Here is an 8,825-nt window from a genome sequence, read left to right on the forward strand (position 1 = left end):
AGAACCAAGCTGCTCGCCGTTGCTGGGCGATGTGACATCAGACTATAGATTCCAATTATAGGCAGCGGTTGGAAAGAATCGACATATTCTACAGAAATCATAGATGAATGAATAAATGATATAAAATAAATAGATTGATAAATACAAACAGATCGCCTAAATGGTGATACGTACTGTACTGAATAATACATGCGCTTTGTTTGTGGTTTGCTTGGGAAAATGTTGATCAAAGAAGGGACTTAATAATTATGCATGCCACTGTGAGTTTATAATGGTAAATATTATGATTGTTTTCCATATTGTGCTGTTGATGTACTTGATGATATATGTTTAGCTAAAATACTCATCTATTCTGATCACCAGGTCGATAGTACCAACAAATAAAACTATGTGTAACCTTTAACCTTTGGAGGTAAGTAATCACTCAAATGGCGATATATACAAACAATTAACAAAGTGCAGCGGAGTGACTTCAACTTTTTACTGGTTCCAATCTCATTGGAAGTGGAAAACCAGTCTCCCAGGGGGCTGGATGTGTAATTGATCTTCTGGTTTCAGAGTGATGGTATCTTAGTTTCCGGTCTAAATATTATGTGTCAGTGCATGACGTAATTATTGGGCAGGTGAAAATTTTGGATCTGCATTCAATTTTCCTATGTTCTTTAGAACACTTTAATCGGGTGATTTTTCATGAAGTTATGGTCAGATGTATGGGAAAGGTATCCAGCAACTTTTCTCAAATTTCATACTTTTTAAACTTGACTAGCTGCAAAAAATTATTTAGAAGTGAAATTAAGCTTTGATATTTCCCGAAGATGTACCAAAGGGTTGATTTAATCATCTATGACAAGAAATCATTTTTGATTTTTAAAAATTGACCCTCTCACTAAACTTGGCAATATCTCAGTTCAAACCTTTTCACCATCCGACTGATTACGTCATTCACTGTAACATATGCTGGTCGTCAATAAAGATCATCCATCCTCGCTCTTTTACGTCCCGTAATCCTTAGTATCTGCAGATACATCCTGCTTCTAAAGTAGTTATGCTATCTTATGATTCAGTATGTAACCTATTTATTATTAGTCAAATCAGGGACTGGTCACATAACACTTCCAATGAGTTTTGAACCGGAAGATTGGAAGGTGTGACGTCACGACTGCTCTGCCCTATATAGAGAAAAGAAGTGAATCAAGTGGCGGTAGAAACAAAAACATGAATAAACAAAGGCTTGAGTGACGTCATCGTCATTGATTCAATATCATACATTGAAATATATGGTCGATTGAATCAATACGTTTACACAAGTCACTACTTGAGCTTTTGTATAGCGCAACATCCACTAAATGTGCTCAAACGTTACAAGAGGAGATATATTGAAAGTTTACTTTCTCTACTGTAACGTTACAAGAGGAGATATATTGAAAGTTTACTTTCTCTACTGTAACGTTACAAGAGGAGATATATTGAAAGTTTACTTTCTCTACTGTAACGTTACAAGAGGAGATATATTGAAAGTTTACTTTCTCTACTGTAACGTTACAAGAGGAGATATATTGAAAGTTTACTTTCTCTACTGTAACGTTACAAGAGGAGATATATTGAAAGTTTACATTTTCTATTGCATTCTTTACAAGGAGATATACATTGAAACGTTATATATCCAGTTGTAATACAAATGTTAGACAAAAAATATGACCCTTCGCCTCAAAACGGTATTAAGTCGGGTTGGTTAAGATGTTGAAAATTGAATTTATAACCAGAAATATCAGATTTGTGTTGAGTTTGTATGTTTTATTGAGGAGAATGGATATCATATTTTAGGGTGCTAATGCCAACAATTTATATTTTTGACCAGTTTAACATTATATTTGGCTTTTAAGCATGTGGTTCGTTCCGACATAATATCGTTTTGAGACGACGGGTCATAAATTACCTTTAATATTTCTTACACTAATCGTATTCTCTTGGAAATCAAATCAGCTGTTCCCGATTTGAACCATTTCCCCTCTGGCTGTCCTACTTTTTCTTCTGTGCTTTTAATAGGATTCAACAGTCGTAACGTCACTTCCTTCCTAATGACGCATGGTAACCTAGTAACACTGGCTCTAAGCTATCGGAACAATGGCGGACGCCCGTATGAAATATTTCTCAGGCGAGCATAAAAGCGTCTCCAGAGGAAAAAAAATCATAACTTTTATCATGTTTTGACTTTTACACATTCTGATCACAAGACATATTATGAAAAGTTCTAGCCAGCTTGAAGAATAAAAAGTAATGATTTTCTTTGTTTAGAAGCAAGATGGCCGCCGTTGCCGGGCGACGTGACATCAGACTACTGAATCCAATTACAAATCTATAACTTTCATGATTTTCCCCATTCTCTTCCTTTTTACTGGTGCTAAAATGACATTGATTGCGTTGCAAATGTCGTAAAACACAAAAAAAAAAGCAAAACAAAAACAAAACAAAAAAATGACACCCCCCCCCCCCCCCCCCACCAAATAAAAAACCCAAAAACCCCAGCAGTTTTCCCCGAATTGTAAAATTGCGACTTATCTGCTGTTGAAAATCACCTCCTCAAATATTTGAAAATGTCCGCTGAATTTTCTTTCTTTAATTTTTTTCATTTATTGATTTAAAGATTTAAATAAAACAAACTTGATTGAGCTTATATTTAGTGCAAATATCTGCTATATATGCTCAAAGCGCTTTATAGCTTGTCCCTAGCAAACAGTAACAATTAAAATGCAAGACGAGACATGACGCTTGTTCGGCGATATTACAATTTTTCGGACGGAGACAATACAACGCTGTTACCGGCCTGGTATCCAATTTACACCTGAGTACGGTGAGAGAATGTGAATAAAGCACCTTTGCCAATGACTATGCCCCCCCCCCTCCCCCAGAGCGAGATTCGAACCTCGGACCTTCAGGTCTGAAGGCGAGTGTCTGACCTCTAAACCACATAGCGTATTCATGAATTTATTTTAGTCTATTTTATTTTTTATTCAAGCGAAGTGGCCGAGTGGTTAAGGCATTGCACTGTGATCCGGATGACCCGGGTTCGAGCCCCACTTTCGTTTTTTTCCTTGAGCAAGATTATTAACCCCCAATTTGCTCACTTGGACAACATGGGTGATTCCTGTTGACATCAGACATCTTGTTTGATGAATTATCTATATTCCTTCGTAGAATGCCTAGGCGACGATATCTTATGATATCGTGGCGCAAAAGGCATAACTTGAACTTAACTTAAACATTGTTTGTCTTTTTTCTTTCTCTCCCTCCAGGTAAAAGGCGAAAATGAAGTCTGCTCACAAAATCATCAATATCAAGTCTTTCTAGATCAGATCCCAGTCAACATTTTGTAGCCATCAGAAATCTCTTTCCCCAAATTTACTCCCGGATTTTGAAAAGGAATAGGACATATAATGTAAAATCGTTTAGCTCGAAATAAAGACACATTGTTGTTGTGCAAAGAAAGTTTTCTGTTGGTTTAATTATTTATTTATTTATTTATTTATTTCTTCAGTTATTTAGTCATTTAATAAGTTATTGTTAGTTATTTAGTTAGTAAGTTAGTTGTTTAGTTAGTTATTTAGTTATTTAGTTAGTTATTTAGTTATTTAGTCAGTTATTTAGCTATTTAGTTAGTTATTTAGTTAGTTATTTAGTTAGTTATTTAGTTAGTTAATTAGTTAGTTATTCATTCATCCATTCATTTACCTATAATGTGCGACAATGTGGTCGAATGATATAAAACTCGCCTTCGGATCGGAAGGTCCTTGGTTTGAGTCTTACTCTGAGCGGAGCATAGTTGAGTCCTTGGAAAAGGCTATTTACTCACATTCTCGCACCAAACAGCCTTTAGCTGCGCGGCGTCCCGAATGAACTATCTATTATGATTTTTTTAAAAAGATTGTATAGCGCAATATCCACTTAACGTGCTCAAGGCGCTTTACAAGGGGTCCCTGGCTAACAGCAACATTTAAGATGTAGGACGGGAAATGACGCCTGTTAGTCAATATTACAATTTATTCGGACAGAGACAACGCTGTTAATGGCCAGGTACTCATTTTACACCTGAGTACGGTAGGAGAATGTGAGTAAAGAGCATTCTCCAAGGACTCAGCTATGCCGATCCGAAAGCGAGTGTCATACCACACGTCCACATAGCCGATGATTAATGAAATGCTTGATTTTTGAGACCTTGGAGTGTCGCAAATTTCCTCTTCAACGCTTTTTCACTTTCTCTGAGATCGATGTTGGTCTCAGTGCAATAAGGTCATGAAACAGACGCACAACAGACTCGTTATCTACAAGGTCAATGACAGTAAACTAAGATAGAAATATAATAGAATGGATGCTATGCGCTTAAATAAAATATTCGCAACAATTGACTGCCGAATGAACAGTAACTACACTTTACGAGTGACCGTTAACGTTAATTGATATATTTTATGGATAACTAATCACGTTTGATGCAACACGACCCTCTGTCTCAATCCGGAAATAAGATTCAATAGTCTGACGTCACGTCCGCCCAGCGACGAGCAGCTTGGTTCTAAACAAAGAAAATTGTTCCTTTTTTATTCTTCATGCCGGCTAGAACGTTTTAGCCGATTTACCGGCGTGCTTGCAACCCTTCTAATAATTGAAATTTCTGTATTCATTCACGACTATTCTGAATGGGATGGTAGATAAATGCTCCGATGCACCATATGATGACATGCGTTAGTTTATCTATAGATAAAACGAAGATGACGTCACTAAAACCTTTGATATTGTTTTTGCCATCCACGTTTATGAGTACTTCTCACTAAACCGTATGAACCAGACTATAGATAGAATGAAGATGACGTCACTAAAGTCTTTGTTATTGTTTTTGTCATCCACGTTTATGAGTACTTCTCACTAAACCGTATGAACCAGACTATAGATAGAATGAAGATGACGTCACTCTGGTCTTTGTTATTGGTTTTTGCCATCCGCGTTTATGAGTAATTCTCACTGAACGTTATTATCCAGACTATAAACGTTTATGGATACACACAGTTTTATGTGTTGGTCCGTTATACTTCCGGATGGCAATGTTGTGAACTCCTTAGCCAAGCGAATACTATCTATAGAACGATTAAGGTTAACCCATTCAGCTCTTTGTTATTGTTTTTAGACTTCCATTTTTAATGTCCATAAAATGCAAAAATGTAAAATAAAATATAATGCAAATTTTAAAAATGATTTCTCATTAGTATGCATGAGTTGCATTGTACATTAGTACGGCACCTATAGATAGTATGCGCTTGGCTAAGAAGCTCATAACATTGCCATCCGGAAGTATAACGGACCAACACACAAAACGGTGTGTATCCATGAACGTTTATAGTCAGGTTAATACAGTTCAGTGAGCATTACTCATAAACGCGGATGGCAAAATACAATAACAAAGGCCTGAGTGACGTCATCTGCATACTATCTATAGATAGAATGCGATTGGCCAAGGAGTTCACAACATTGCCATCCGGAAGTATAACGTACCAACACACAAACTCTGTGTAACCATGAACTTTTATAGTCTGGTTAATACAGTTTAGTGAGAACAACTCACAAACGCGGATGGCAAAAACAATAACAAAGGCCTGAGTGACGTCATCTGCATACTTTCTATAAGGTGCTATGCTACATCAGCATAGAAGTGTCACGGTCACAGGGAATTCACATATCGGGACCAAGCACGTCTGTTCCTGGCTAGAGTCACAATTTCGTCAATGGGCATAGAATCCAGCCAATGGAGTAGAGTGCCGGCGGGTCTAAAAACATATAAATAAAATTGAGTTTTATATAGCGCAATATCCACTAAATGTGCTCAAAGCGCTTTACAAGGGGTCCCTGGCCAACAGCAACATTTAACGTGTAGGATGAGACATGACGCCTGTTAGGCGATATTACAATTTTTAGGACAAAGACAACGCTGTTAACGGCCAGGTACTCATTTTACACCTGAGTACGGTGAGACAATGTGAGTAAAGAGTTTTTTCCAAGAACTCAGCTATGCGCCGAGCGCGAGGTCGAACCCAGGACCTTCCGATCCGAAAGAGAGTGTCATACCACTAGACCACATAGCCGCACAGTCTAGCTGTCGAGCTCTGCTTCAAACTTTCAATTCTCATTAAATGATATCAATCAGGCTAGAGACGCTCAAGTTTATTAATTTCATATTATTTTGTGTTTGTACGTTATATCAGGCTGGCGGGTGTTGTGAGTAGTTTACCTAAATACACAGCATCAATAGAATGAATTAAATTTACGCCGCGCAGCTCTTTGTTATTTGTTTTAGGCCGCTATCTGGGTGATTAGTTCTCTCTAAAATATATAATTCAGGCTATAAATTAAAATCTTTAAGGTTGCACGCAGTTCTACGTGTTTCATCTGGCGGATAGATATGCGTATTTTACCTACACGCATAGCATCAACATGAGTTTACTTCGAGCATTCGATGAATTGTGTTAGTGTGGCGAATTTTTTATAATATGACTGTGCACTCATAATGGAATTAATTAAGTTTTGAGCGGTTTGCTTCATAATGACTCTCCTCCCTCACAGAATTAACGAGCCGATTTTATCAGTACCTCTCGTCGCAGACAGAATCTTATTATTGACTATGGAAAGCCGTATGAGCTGACCTTAATGTTAAATTGGACACACACACACACACACACACACACACACACACATATATATATATATGTATCCAGCATTATAATCCAACAGTATATATATATATATATATATATATATATATATATATATATATATATATATATATATACTGTTGGATTATAATGCTGGATTACGCCGACTGAGGACGTGGAATAAGCCCACAGAAACGAACGTCTCGGCCACAAAAAAATGTAAGTGACAATTTGTACTATCTATCTATCTATCTATCTATCTATCTATCTATCTATATATATATATATATATATATATATATATATATATATATATATATATATATATATATATATATATATATATATAGATAGATAGATAGATAGATAGATAGATAGATAGATATGTACAAATTGTCACTTACATTTTTTTGTGGCCGAGACGTTCGTTTCTGTGGGCTTATTCCACGTCCTCAGTCGGCGTAATCCAGCATTATAATCCAACAGTATATATATATATATATATATATATATATATATATATATATATATACTGTTGGATTATAATGCTGGATACAAATATGGTACGAATAGTGCTCGGCACGTAGCAATGGAGCGAATTATTATTTTAATATTTACCACAATGTTGGAGTCAGTACAATAGCTGTCAACATAGACGGAAACACTTACTAATCAACTACAAACCTACGGAACCACTTCAACAAGCAACAACACACAACGAACCAAAGTCATGTAACACACAGTCCTGACGATGGCTGAAAAGGCCTGAAACATCGATGCAGACTGACTCCAACATTGTGGTAAATATTAATAGAAGAGGTCCACAGCATTGCCATCCAGAAGTATAAGAGACAACACATAAAGCTATGTGTAACCTTGAACCTTTATAGTCTTGGTTAATACAGCGTAGTGAGAATTACTCATAAACACGGATGGCTAAAAACAATAACAAATACCTGAGTGACGTCAACTTCGAACTATCTATTGCCTATTGGTCTGCATGGTGTGACCTTCGTGTTAAATTGGATTCAGTAGTCTGATGTCACGCCGCCCGGCAACGGCGGCCATCTTGGTTCTAAACAAAGAAAATCATTACTTTTTATTCTTCATGCTGGCTAGAACTTTCATATGCCTTGTGATCAGAATGTGTAAAAGTCAAAACATGATCAAATTTATGTTTTTTTCCCTCTGGATACGCTTTAATGCTCGCCGGTGAAATATTTCATACAGGCGTCCCCCACTTTTCCGATAGTTTCGAGCTAATGTTACTAAGTTTCCATGCGTCATTAGGAAGGAAGTGACGTTACGACTATTGAAGAGTATTGATATGTTGGATTATAATGTTGTGACAGGGTCAAAGGGTATATTATTATATCTTGTGAACAGCATTTCCCAATACAACAGGGATATCGGTCTTGTATTGCGTCAGATAAAAACGTTTTGAGGAAATCGGGAACTTTTAGAATGATTTAGATCTGCCCTAACCAGTAAACCGCCTTACTCTGGAAAAATATTTATTAAAAAAATTTGGCCATAAAACTCGTCCTCCAATTATCGATCGATTTAAATAATCCTCACCTTAGCAAAAACCCTCAAACCTGGGACTTCGAGAAGTTTATAACGTACCAACACACAAAACTATATGTGTAAGCTTAAACGTTTGTGCAGTCTGATTGGTATCATAATGAGTATCTTAATGATGCCCTTCCCACGCCTCGATATCATAAGATATCGTCACCTAGGCATTCCACGAAGGAATTTAGATAATAATAATAATAATAATAATAATAATAATAATAATAATAATAATAATAATAATAATAATAATAATAATAATAATAATAATAATAATAATAATAATAATAATGAAATGTATTTATATTGCGCCCGCTCCTCTATACAATTCATAGATAATTCATCAAACAAGATATTTTGATGTCAACAGGAATCACCCATGTTGTCCAAGTGAGCAAATTGGGGGTTAACTCTCCTCTTACCAGTCATTTCAGGATTTCCCCCAAAACTTCACACTAAACTAACACAAAATAGATTTTGTTAACACTCAAACACAAAAGCAGTAAGTTCTTGCGATAAATAATTTCTTTAGCAAAATACGCTCTACAAGAAAAA

The 8,825-nt window shown here is 36.2% G+C and overlaps 1 long non-coding RNA gene across 1 annotated transcript in view; it reads left to right on the forward strand.

Annotated features, from left to right (window-relative positions):
* LOC144977872 (uncharacterized) overlaps positions 1-3,482 on the forward strand; it is a 4,061-nt gene extending 579 nt beyond the window's left edge. Inside the window, exons 2-3 of the long non-coding RNA XR_013646421.1 lie at positions 364-412; positions 3,294-3,482. This is a non-coding gene — a long non-coding RNA (uncharacterized LOC144977872). The remainder of the gene's footprint in view (positions 1-363; positions 413-3,293) is intronic.
* The last annotated feature ends 5,343 nt before the right edge of the window (positions 3,483-8,825 follow it).

The sequence above is a fragment of the Berghia stephanieae genome, chromosome 8, assembly GCF_034508935.2.
Source record: "Berghia stephanieae isolate SIO BIC M18660-M18661 chromosome 8, UCSD_Bste_1.3, whole genome shotgun sequence".
Lineage (NCBI taxonomy): Eukaryota > Metazoa > Mollusca > Gastropoda > Nudibranchia > Aeolidiidae > Berghia > Berghia stephanieae.